This window comes from Hippichthys cyanospilos, chromosome 12 (assembly GCF_059441005.1).
Source record: "Hippichthys cyanospilos isolate Australia breed blue-spotted pipefish chromosome 12, RoL_Hcya_1.0, whole genome shotgun sequence".
Classification (NCBI taxonomy): domain Eukaryota; kingdom Metazoa; phylum Chordata; class Actinopteri; order Syngnathiformes; family Syngnathidae; genus Hippichthys; species Hippichthys cyanospilos.
In genome coordinates, this window is record NC_142380.1 from 7,763,063 (window position 1) to 7,775,484 (window position 12,422).

Below are 12,422 nucleotides of genomic sequence, written 5' to 3' on the forward strand. Positions count from 1 at the left end.
ACAGCTCATGTGCTAATCAGATCACGCACAGTGTTGGTTCAATTGCCCCCCCCCCAATCCCAGTTTGAGCCCCCGGAAGTCATCTTTAAATTTCACCTTTTGCTACCTTTTTTTGTGGCTCCTCGCATCCCCTCCTCCATGTTTGTCTTCTAATGCTCAGAGACAACAATAAATCACTTGTTGTCGGACTAGCTTTTCTCTGCCATACCACGACAGTGACCATTTTTCCCCTTGAAAGGTTTTTCCTCTGATGTCTCAACTAGGAATGGGAGTTTTAGAGGGAATCAAAGCCTTTTGGGTCAGGACTGCAGCCCGTTTAGGCAGCAGACTGCTTACACTAACCACTTTGATTTGTCACCCAAAGTAGTGACATCCATTTTTGTAAAATAAAAAAAAGAAATAATCCCATATAAACTTTGCTACTTGGTTCCTGTTATCATCTTGCCTGCATCCCTTTTAGTCAGGCCTGTAGTAATTGAATCCTCTGACACCATGTTATGATACATATAGTTGAGTGTCCAATATCGCCTCTGCAATGGGCAAGTATCAGCACCTAATTTAGCTCCTCACCTGTTAACTTCCTGTTTGTACCACTGTCCATTTAGGCAAAAAAATCTGTTGGACTTATACTGTACAATTACATTATGTATGTGTACAGCAGCCCTTTTAGGCAGGCCTTTTAGTAAGTGCATATTCTTTGTACTGCCAAGTAGCGGAACATATTATTCGTATTAATGAGGCCAGCACCAAATGTTATGTACTCAATTTTTAAATTATCCCCCAAAATACCATTTGCACATTCTACTTGGTTCTAACATACATCGTGAAAGTTCCCTCAACTCCCGCCCCCTAAATAGTCTTGCAGCAAATTTGTCTTCCGTTACTTCCTGTTTCGATTGGTTTGTCTAGCAACCTGTTCAATCAGGTAGTAATTGCACACTTTGCTTTCTGCTGCCAAGTATTGATTAAGTGATATTTAAATTTGTTTTAAGTAGTCCTTCACCAAATTCCGCTTCGTTGCTTTTTAAATAGAGCAAACTTGTTTGGACCTTCAATGATTGTTTCCTCTGCTTCCTGTTGCTCAGTAGAGTGACATTCATGCATTAAGTTTGTGTCTCCCTCTGCTTGCTTCATTTTCCCATCTGTACCCAGAACCCGTTTCGGCAGCTGAGATTTAACTTACATACTATATATAATATCTCCCGGGACCAGTGTGATTCGTGTTTTGCCGTTACCCGTCCTTATTTCCGAAATGAAGCATGTGCCGATCACGGCTCGTCATTCCTGAGTGACTCAGTCAGTCGGGCCTGATTGGCGTGCGCGCTCGGACCAAAGAGAGGCGGCACAGACGTTCCTGGGCGAGATAAACAACTTAATTGGAAGCAATCGTTTAGTTCTTCACTCATTTTTTTCCGTGTTCCCAGCTGACTCGGATTTAATAGAGTTTTTCTGCAAGGTGTCCTGACGGATGGCAGCTTCCTTTTGTGGGAGCCGGCGCAGAATTAATTTAAATATGCATGATTTTTTTTTCCCCCCCTTCACAACCATGTTGGAGGATTTATGATAGTACAAAGCAGCCAGTGAGGTGTCTACATTCTTCTGTAACTTTGCTTCTCAGACACTTTTATTATGATGTTAATGAAGGCGGAAACCACATTATTTATTTATTTTGCCCAACACTGCATTGGTGGTGTGACTCCCCACCTCCTAGGGAAAAATGAGAACGATTGTAACTGGTTGATTTCACTTCCTGAGGAGAAATTTGAAGAACTTCTCAAATACTAAGTGCTGCTATTTAAACGCGTCTTTTGAAGTGACGACTGGCGGCGGAGCATTATACTTTTTTTTTTTTTTTTTTGCGCAACCACATGGAGAAGCCCAACAAAAACACTCAGGATGTAAATAAGTAGCATTTGCATATTATCAAGTGTGCGACGCTTTCATCTTGAATGACAAACAGGGCTGTAATCTTGGGGCGGGGGATCACACTCACCGTTCCCAATTTAAGTTGCTGACTTGAAGGTCAGGCTATAAAAACTGGTTTTGAGGCAGATTAGTTTGGAAGTTTTCGAAATGCCAGATGAGACAACCGCTGAGTTACATACGACGTTGGCAAATCCAGACCTTGAATTAAAATGAGTGGTGTTTTGACTTTGGGAGCAAATAGCAGCTATGATTTAATGCCCACCTAGTTTGGCGCCTGATTGGTCTGCTGTAGAGATCGAAACAGGAAGTAAACAAGATCTGAGAAAAATCTGATGTGCGGCCATTTCAGAAAACACAAATTGCAGCCTTGCGGTAGACAGCAGAACGCGTACGACTCAAGCCAGTATTCCGCTTAAACGGGCAGCCGTTGAGATCGCAACAGGAAGATGTGAGCAAAGTTTTGTCTGGTGAACTTTTGGAAATGGAAAAAAAAGAATTTGTGATATGACAGCAGAAAGTAGAGCGTGCAATTTGTACAGGCACAGCCAGTTTGTCGCATGATCGGGCTGCGGCGTAGTGATCCAAGCAGGAAGGAAGCCAAGTTTGGCGCAGGTTTATCGGGAAATGATACATTTCACAACCTGGTGGTAAAGAGCATAGTGAATAAGATCACCTAGTTTTGGCGCCTTAATGGCTTGCAGCCTGAAAATACTAAATAGGAGGTCTGGTGCCGGGTCGTTAGGAAACGATTTTGTGATTTTTTTTTTCCTTTGGTTTGAGGTTATTTAAATCTTTGAAAACATACTCCGGCAACAGTATCTGTTTCTTTACTGTATTCTTTTTTTCACGCAGCCCATCCAGGCAGAAAACGTCTGCACCTGAACTTAAACATACTCTGCTTTTGCCTGCCAAGTTGTGAGATAATGCAGTCTTTTGGAAAATCCAGAGCTTTGCTCGCTTCATGATTGCTTCCTATTTCGATCATGACAGCAGCCCGTTTAGTCAGCAAACTGGTGCACCTGTACAAGCGGTAAAGTAATTGCCAAGTGTTATTTATTTCGCAATCTCCTCAGTCCTCGTTTGTATCTTGGCTGCAGTTCCCTCATGGGGATGACATTTAAAGATGTCATGTCACTACCACTTTAGAGATTCTGCCGTATTGCACTGAAGAGGAGAAATAACAAGCCCAAAAAATTATAAAGTCCTCCTCCCCAAAAAAAACCTTCCAAAAATAGCCACACTGGTGTAAAATAAGCGCGGCCCATCCTGAGCTCTTCCAAGCAAGCGTGGCACAAACTCATCAGTCCTTATCTCAGGGGTCCCGCGGGTGCCACTCCACATTCGATCATTAGCCGCTGATTTGCCAGCCATTTTATTTACATTCTTGAGAGGCCCTAATAGTTTTGAAGTCGACTCTCGAGGCGGCGGCGGCGGTGGCGCTCTGAGGGAGCTGTTGCCGCGGAATGATAATTGGCCTTGAGATGATGCGGCTGAGTGAAGGATGCCGGACAAACACAGGCGCTCTAATTACGGAGTGTGTGTTTGTGTGTGTGAGTGAGTGGAGGGGTGCACACTAATGAATTGCGCACGGGCCGACATAGGGGCCGTCTAATGAAGCGAGTGGCGTGGGGACTGTTTGTGTGTCTGCTAGGCACGCTTCAACAATTGTACGATGGAGTCAACATGTGTAAGGAGGAAAAGAAAATGCGGCGGTGGGGGAAAACAAGTTTGTATTCAGCAAATGGCGCCTGTGCGCATCGTAGGTGGCTTGGTGTTGACTACAAGTCTATTAATGAATGCTCCAAGGCTCTTCGTTATTAATGATCATGACCAGGAAGAGGAGGTAGCCCTATAAATGGGAATATTCAAGGGGGTGCGCAACTTTACTGTGTTGAAAGGGGTGTTACCTCACATTTCCTCATATCGCCAGTTGTTTTCGAGCATATTGAAAGAATATTGTCTTCAGTGAAATGATAAAGTTTTTCACCAGAAAAAAAACACTACCGTTTATCGCTCTTTAGTAAACAGCATTTGAACATGGACATGGTGGTAAAATTTTATGGGAGTGCTTGTGTGTTAGCAAGAGGGCGCGGCAATTAAATAATGTCGTATAATGTTTAATCTGTCATTCTGCCTTTTTAAATTGATTTTTTTTTTCCCTCCCCCAAATGGCTTTTACTTAATAGGGGTTGCGCGATCCCTACATATACGACTTTGAATGCGGCGGTAAATTTTTATGGGAGTGCTTGTGCGTTAGCAAAGGGCGCGACAATCAAATGTGTTGCATGAAGTTCGATCTGTTTGTCATGATTAGACATTCTCCCTTTTTACATTAACTTTTTTTCAGAAAGGGTTTCATATGGGGGTGCGCTATCAAAGCTGAATTACAGTACGATGTGGTGGTAATTTTTTTATGGGAGTGCTTGCCTATTAGCAACAGGGTGTGACAATGAGATAATGTTGCCTGATGTTGAATCTATTTGGCATTCTGCCTTTTAAGTGAATTTTTTTTTCCATCTAATGACTTGTATTTGATAGGGTGTGCGCTATTTCTACATATTTAAGTTACAACGTGGTGGTACATTTTTATGGATGTGCTAGTGTGTTCGCGAGGGGGTGCGATATGCTATACGATTACACTTTTTTATGAGTGATCATTCTGCATTTTTAAATAGAAGATGAGAAGGGGTGCCATCTTTATTGTGAAGTTGTTATGGAAAATAAGTAGCGCATGACTTCAGATAAGTTTGTTAAAACGGACTTTTCTAATGAAGCTATGTGTATTGGATAGGGCTGCGCTATCATTTTCCAGTATGTTAGCGGGACTGCGTGACTAAAAAGCTTGAGGAACGGCTTTGCTGCAAGGAGACTTGCCAAAAAGCTGCCAGTGCTGCTGTTAACTAGTGGCAGTGCAAGTAGTGGCACTTGGGGGGGTGTATGTAGGGCGGGCAGGGGTGCGCCGCTACTGCTTGTTCCACCTTGTCTCCTGTTATTTATTAAGCATGTGTCAAGGCTCCGGCGGCAGGCAAGGTGAACTCCGCCCCCTCCATCCGCCGGCTTGGTTTTGTGTGTCTGTGTGTGTGTAGGGGGGGTGCAGTTATGAGTGTAACCAGGGGCAAAATCTTCCATTACTGTCAGCGTGAATCTGTTGCCGTCACATTAGCGCACATCACGTGCGCTCATTAATGCATTAGGGTCTTGCCTCCTCGCTAGCAGTTTGCCCTTGTGCTAAAAAGGCCGCCCGGCGCTCCACCTATTGACCATTTAACTGTTCAATAATGAAGCCATCCCTCAGGATGAATGGCACCTCGTTGGGGTCTCTCAGTTTAAAAAAGAAAAAAAAAATCATACATTTTTATGAGATTATTTTATCGACCAACAGGAGTGATTACACTCCCGTCGCTCCTACTCTGTGGCCCGCCTATTTTTGTAGACAGTAGGCAGCCGCCCGACCTCAGCCTCCCTCCGGGCACAAAATGACAGTATGGCACTTGCCCTCTCCGGCAAGTTCTGCCTGAAATGAACCGGTGAAGAAAAGTCGACTGAGTTTTTCAGATTATGAGTGGGCTCCATATTTGTGGAATTTTCATATCAAACATGGAATGAGCATTTAAAATACTTCTAAAATGCCCCATAACAAATAAGTTCACCCCAAAAAAGAATGTCCCAATCGCTTATTTTGGCATGCGAATCTGAATGCCAATCACCTGCCGATTCTCGACGTAAAATTTGCTTTTCACAGCTCAGTTTCTTTAGAATGCTTCATTCAATTTAAAAATTTCTTTTTGCATTATACTAGGGTTGGAAGGCCTTTTCCGAACACACTTTGCATTGTGACTATCATTTAAAAAAACAAACAAACAAAAGTCGGCGCTATCAGTGTCGTGTCAGGATGTTATCGCTCATGGTATACCAGATCAACATGCCAACATTAAATGTAGCTAATTTTGCCTGCTTGACATCCAACTCACCATTTGTGTCCTGTCAACAGCGCATATAAAAACTTGTTTCATTCCAGTCACTCTTTAATTATTGTCTCCTCTGCTCTTTTGCTTGAATAAAAAGCCCAGACAGCCTTGGAAAATATACAAATGATACATCTAATTGCAATGAGTTTGAAGCTTATAGGTGAATAACCCGATTACAATGATGCTGATTTTTCACTTCCCAGATACAAAGGCTCTGCTTTCATAACATCATGAGCTTTATGTCGCCATATCATCATATTTTGCCTCAAAAGCGAAGAGAAAAAATTTATAGAAGAGCCGTTCGTTTAACAAAGGATACAACAGATATAACTGGGAAAATGATCATTTAATCCTCTTTCTAAAGCCACCAAGAAACTTGTGTGACGCAAAAAGTTGTACTTAGATAAAGTGGTGGATTTCTGAAAGCTACTTGTGTTTTTGTATTCTAATATGGAGTTCCTCAAGGCTCAATACTTGGGCCGCTATCGTTCTGTGCTACCGAAGTAATACATAGGGCCTTTTGGTCCACAAACATAACAGGAGGCTTAAATCTTGTCAAACACTTTATTTGGCATGATCTGGTTCCGGCTAGAGCAGGCAATGTTCTCCATTACAAGTTATCCCGCTGGCCCGACATGCATGTACCAGTAGTTATTTTAATCCCTCAAGGCTTTGATTAACATCGGCGGTCAACACTTGATTTTTGTCAGCCCAATCTCACCCTTCCCTCGCATGGCTCGCGGCAGCTGCGCGGCCAAACAATAACCAAAAGCAAGGATGAGGGACGCTTGGCCCGACGCTGCACTCACACCCTGTAATCACGGCGCCAAATTACAGGGCCGCTGTAGTCATGTGACGTGAGGCGTCAGCGGGGAGGGAAAAGGGAAAAGTTGAAAACACGTGTTTTTCGATGCATCTGCGTAAACAAACGCTCAGAGGCTCGATACTATGAAAGCTTTGCTTGATCTTTTTACTGGGCTGCTTCTTTATATTTTCACTTAATCAATTTAACTTGTAATTTCTTTTTGCATAATGCGCTACATAGGGATGTTTGATATGGCTTTTCTTCTGATCCGAGTGCGAGCACTCAACTTTACCCACACCGATATTGAGTATCGTTTTAACTCCATTAAATCCCGAAGACATAGTTTTACGTTTTTTTTTTTTTTAAGTCCAGTCATTCAATTCCAAGAATTGTTTTTTTTCAAGTGACGTTTAAACCCTGAAATGTATTTTCTTATGTTTGTTCTATAGTTTTGTTTTTTTTTTCTTTTTTGCTTTTGATATTTTACGTTTTTAATTATGTGTATAGTCATGTTATAGTTTCTGGCGTAAATGTTTTGATTTTATGAATTTCTTTGACTTTTTATGGTTTATGTTAATACATAACAACTTCTACATTGCACTCATATAGTTTTGATGTACATTTACAGTACACTTAATATCTTTTGTCTTTAATTAACCCCTTTTTCTTTAGCAAGCTTTGTTTGAACTTTGTATTACACTCAATTGTTTTTATTGGCTAGTCCCATATTCTTGTATTTTTTTTTTTTTAATATTTACTCTTTACATCAATTTATATTTTTGACTTGAATTGTTTTACTCTTTCTAATGTTTGATTTCTATTCCGTGTTTCTCCTCCATAATAGCGTTTTTACTTCACGTTTATGCTTTTACGTTTTGGCTGTTTTGACTTTAGTTTACATTTAGACTTAATCTTTTGTACATTTCGTACTTAATATGTATTAGGTTAATGCACATAGCCCGCAGGCGTCGTGTGCTTTGCTGCGCTCCAGCATCACATATCATAAGTGAAAGAAAACCCGTGAAAGCGGTCTTTTGAGAGCACCATCATATTTTGCTCGGTGCTCTCCAAAAGCTAAAGTGTTTTGAAGTCCCTTATGAATATTTTTTTCCCTCTATTTAACCCGCCGCCGGAGCCTCGGCTTGACTCAAATGTAAATATATCTTTTGCTCTCCTCGTCTAAGTCTTTGAGCGAGTCCCCAGGCTAACCACGGATTTCCCTCTTGCCATTCCGAGTAGATCTTAATGTGGAATTAGTTATAATAGGATTCCAGCTGGAGGTAGGCAGTCGAGTATATTCAGACAAAAGCTATGGACGAGAACTGGAATTGTACCCCAAATGTGTTTTTGAAAATGATTGATTGGTTTATTTTACAATTTATGCATATACCTTAGCGACAAGTTGATTAACTTTTTCTTTAGCTGATTAGTGATAATTGGCGCTGCAGCCAATGAGTATTATAGGTATTTGGACAGAAAATTCCAATCTAATCTTGAATATTTGGATAAATATCAAAAAGTATATTTCTTTGCTTGGTGAAACCAATTATAAAGACAGGAGAACTAATTAGCACATTTGCACGTCATTATAGGGGGACAACCTTTTTACCAAAAGTGATCAGTAGGATCGGCAACTGTATCAATCTGTCGGGATCAAAATGTGCAGAGTTAGTCACGTCTATTACGCCAGCCTATATGGAGCACTGTTTGTTTGCGGTTCATTTATGCTCAATGTAGCTATAACCCGAGCCACCAGTTATCACTGGAAAACCATGTGCCTTATGTCAATGTCATCAAGTTATTTGTTGGTGCCCCAAATCAGCAGCAGTTGGAATAAACTGGTCCAGCTAGAACGTTCATAAGTTATCAGAAGAAGGGTAAAAAAAAATGTTCTGGAACAACTCAACCTTTGGATGACCGGTGAGGAGTTTTTGCATTTGTGGGATTGTGATCCACCTGCCTCAGTTCTTGTCTTCTACAAAATAACTTGACTGAGTTTGATTTACTTGTCCGAGGTCCAGAGTGCCGGGCTGGCGCGGTGGCACCAATTAGCCAGGCCCGCCGTTTCACCGAGGTCTCCAAGCCTCCTCCTGTCACATCCCAGATAATAAGCCGACATGTAGTCACTAACCACCGTGGCTCGTACATGCTGAGGTGCAAACAATGTGTCAGCGCTCTGGTGTCTTTTGGGTCAATAATTACGGGAAGGGACAAGGAAAGGAAAAAAAAGGAAGAATCTCCCGCGTTTTGATGTATGAGAGATGCCAAGGCAGCCTTGAGCGTTAGCAACTCCATGGCAACCATCAGAACATTCCGCCAGGTGTCGAACAGCAGCTGTTTGTACTTAATGATGTCCACCCAAAGCTTGATTTAATAATGTCCCAAAGTGGACCTTTGAATACTGTATATAAAATGGAATTTAGCTAAAAATGTCAACCAAAGTCATTTATACGTAATCATAAATACTTTCTGCCAAGGAGGCTGTTTACAATGATAAAAGGAGAGTTTGCTGTGTTAAAATTTATAGACGTCTATAGCTGTCAATCAAAATTCAACTTTTTGAAGATTTTAACCAAGTTGCAATGATAATTAATCACCACGAAAAAAAAAAACGTGTTCTTTTCCTTCATTGATATTTTCTATGAATTCTGTCATTGAGGACGAACACGTTGCACATCTACACCGCCCCTGTACCGCCCGTGCAAGAGTAAATACACGCCCACTTCATCCGATAAGACGTTACGTCTTTTTATCTTTAGTTCGTTTCCATTCTGGGGTTGGAGAGGAGAGATTTTACACGATAGGCCATGTGAACTTCAACAATTCAATTATTAATGGAAAATTCTGAGTGGTCAAGATGATGACTCCATGGATATTTTGTGGCCGGACGGCTTTCGAACAGTGTGGTGGTGGGAGGCGTAGCTTCAGCCAATGAGATGTTTCACTTCCTGCCTAAAAATATCACGACCTAAAACCCTCATATTTCTTAAGAAATTAAATTACCGATGTGCTTAAAATACCATTTCATCATTTATATACATAGCTTTAACAGTGGAAAGTTGAAAATATCGTGATATGGGCCTTTTAAGATCCTGGTTGGCGTTTGGGGTACATTAACTGACTCGCTCCAACTTTGCAACATTACACCAATGTGTGTGTCTGTGTGTGTACAAGTGCGCGTGCCTGCTTGCTCTACATGCACACATGAAAGAAGGCGCAAGACATTTCCATAGCAGATTAAGTGCGAGTGCGTAATTACAGACTCATTCAGCAGTGACAACAAGAAAATATGTGATTTTCTCGTCGACGAGATGAAACGTTGAGGTGAAACGCCGCATCCCCAACGAGGAGGCGGGCCCGGCCGGTCGAGGTTGAGCGGCACATTTTTAATTGGATGTAATCCTCAAAGGTGGCCCAGCTGCTCCCGAGGCACCTGACTCCAAAACAGATGGATTAGGATTAGTCTTTTTAATTATTTTATTTATTTTATTTTTGGGGGGTTCATGCATTCATGCGTATTGAGTGCATGGGAGATAATGAGGTGTTTCACTTTGAAGGCGGCAAGTTAAAAATGTCCCTTTTAGCCCCCCCCCCACCCCATCTCTTTATGGTTGAGTGATGAGTGACACGTCGCTTGCCTATTCTCTGCGAGAGTGCTAACCATATTTACGGCGTGTCGACAATTTTCCTCAAGATGTGTCAAAAGCTTTCTATGTGTCATCAACATTACAGGCAATTTCCCCACAGCAGAAATGCTCTTCTCTCTTTTTTTCTAATCATCCAAAAGCTTGTCGGTAGGGTGGAAGATCATGGTGAATGGGACGCCGGATAACAGAACACACGCTTCGAGTGGTGCAAATCTGATTGGGAATCAGGCCTTTTCCAAATATGGACAAAATTCTGGAATATGTCAGAGGGTTAAGTAGGACATCAAGGAGGGCTTGGAAATAGGGCTGAGCAATATATCGAATACATTCCATTAATTAGTCACTTTAAAAAGCAAATATTAGAAAATGAGCTAAATCTGAACTCATCAAAGATGTAAAAATACCTTTTTTCTGTACTAAATTGCTGAGGTATCTGATGGAGACTCATTTTTGACTAAGGTGCAAAAAGAAAAAAAATGTGATTGCGACATTGCTTATCGTTAAAAATGAGAGTTTCAAGTTAATTTTTGTAATGCGTCGATTTGCTTCCTGCCATTTCAGACAGTGACTCGTTCCTCTGCGGCAATTTTCTCGGCGCAATCGAAAAACTTTAGGGTGGGAACCTCGTGAAATCAGCAGCCATGCGCTCAACGTCCCGGCCGCTAATCAGCCCGACCTTTCCGTCCGTTCGACGCCCGGCGTCGAGCCGGCTTCCGCTCTGTCAGACCCGCGTTGACGCTAACGTCGCCTAATGTTACCCTCCGCGCTTTAGCTAGTCCAATTGGAACTGAGGATAATTCCACTCGGCACATGGCCCGCAATCAGACTGACGCCATCTGATTGTTTCAAGTGCTGTGCCAAACCATTGACGGTAAATGGCGTGCCATTGACAGCACAAATGACCCTTAGGAGAGTCCTGAAGGACATGCATTACATTCTTGCCTGATACTTGAAGAACTGAAAGTTCTAGAAATTCCTTCAACTTTCAAGAATCCTACACTTGAAGCTTCGCTGTCTTTCACTGCTTGGAGGAAAAAAAAGAAAAGTAAATCTAGTAGTCATCTATCCAAGCCACGATTATTACAGTTTTAAGTGAGGACTTATAGGGAGTGACTGATGTCACATTTTGCGTTTGAAGTGCGGCTTCCAATAAGGGTTGCGCAATAAATCAATTGAATTTGATTCATTTGTCATTTTAAAAATCGGTGAAAATGAGCTAATTTGTGGAATCGTGGTTCAGCACAGATGTCGAGTTGGGTGATTTACAACATGTCTTTATGATAATTATGAACTACTTAAGGCAGCGGTTTCCAAAGTTTTTCCTCTGAGGGCCACATACAGAAAAATAGAAAGTCATTTTTGTATTTATTTGAACTTATTAAAGAGTAAAATCATTAAACAAAGCAGTTTCACATTGTCTATATAATGTAGTTGTTTTTGTTTAAAAAAAAAAAAAAACGCTAAGAGTATTTCTATCACTCACTTCTAACAGTATCTACCGTCAAACCTCTTTAAGTACTTTTCTATTAAGGGTTATGTCAAGTTTGTATTTTTAGCATATGCAGCAGACTCCAAAATGTAGATTATGTGCCACAAATGGCCCCTGGGCGGCAGTTTGGACACCTCTGACAAATCATTCAATCCCAAAGACATATTTGTGCAGACTTTCAATCAAGCAGAATTAAGTAATGAATGAATGAAGTAATGAGTGATCAATTACTTTTGATGCTCAAATACAAAATTATTATCACTTAACTACTCAAATCCTAAAGTAATCGATTACTTTAGGTGACAAGTAGGGTTAGGGTTCAGTCAGACTTTATTGCTGGTCCTTGCAAACAAACCTAGCAGAAGTGTTAAAAAAATACTTTGCGGAAAAAATCGTACATCACACGTTTCCACCTGAATTGGCAGGCAAATTGTCGTCACGCTAATGTCGACACAGCCTGAGGATATGGCGTTAGGGCTCTCCGGGGATGAGATGTCTCCGGCGGAGACCAAACACCCAGGACGACGGATACCTCACAGCGAGCCACCTGCCATTTAACAGCGTCACCCTACTTGCAAGTGACATTT

General features: G+C 41.5%; 1 protein-coding gene across 6 annotated transcripts in view; it reads left to right on the top strand.

Moving 5' to 3' along the window:
• Positions 1-12,422, top strand: part of LOC148414687 (receptor-type tyrosine-protein phosphatase mu) — a 148,960-nt gene that overhangs the window by 1,332 nt on the left and 135,206 nt on the right. The window lies entirely within an intron of this gene.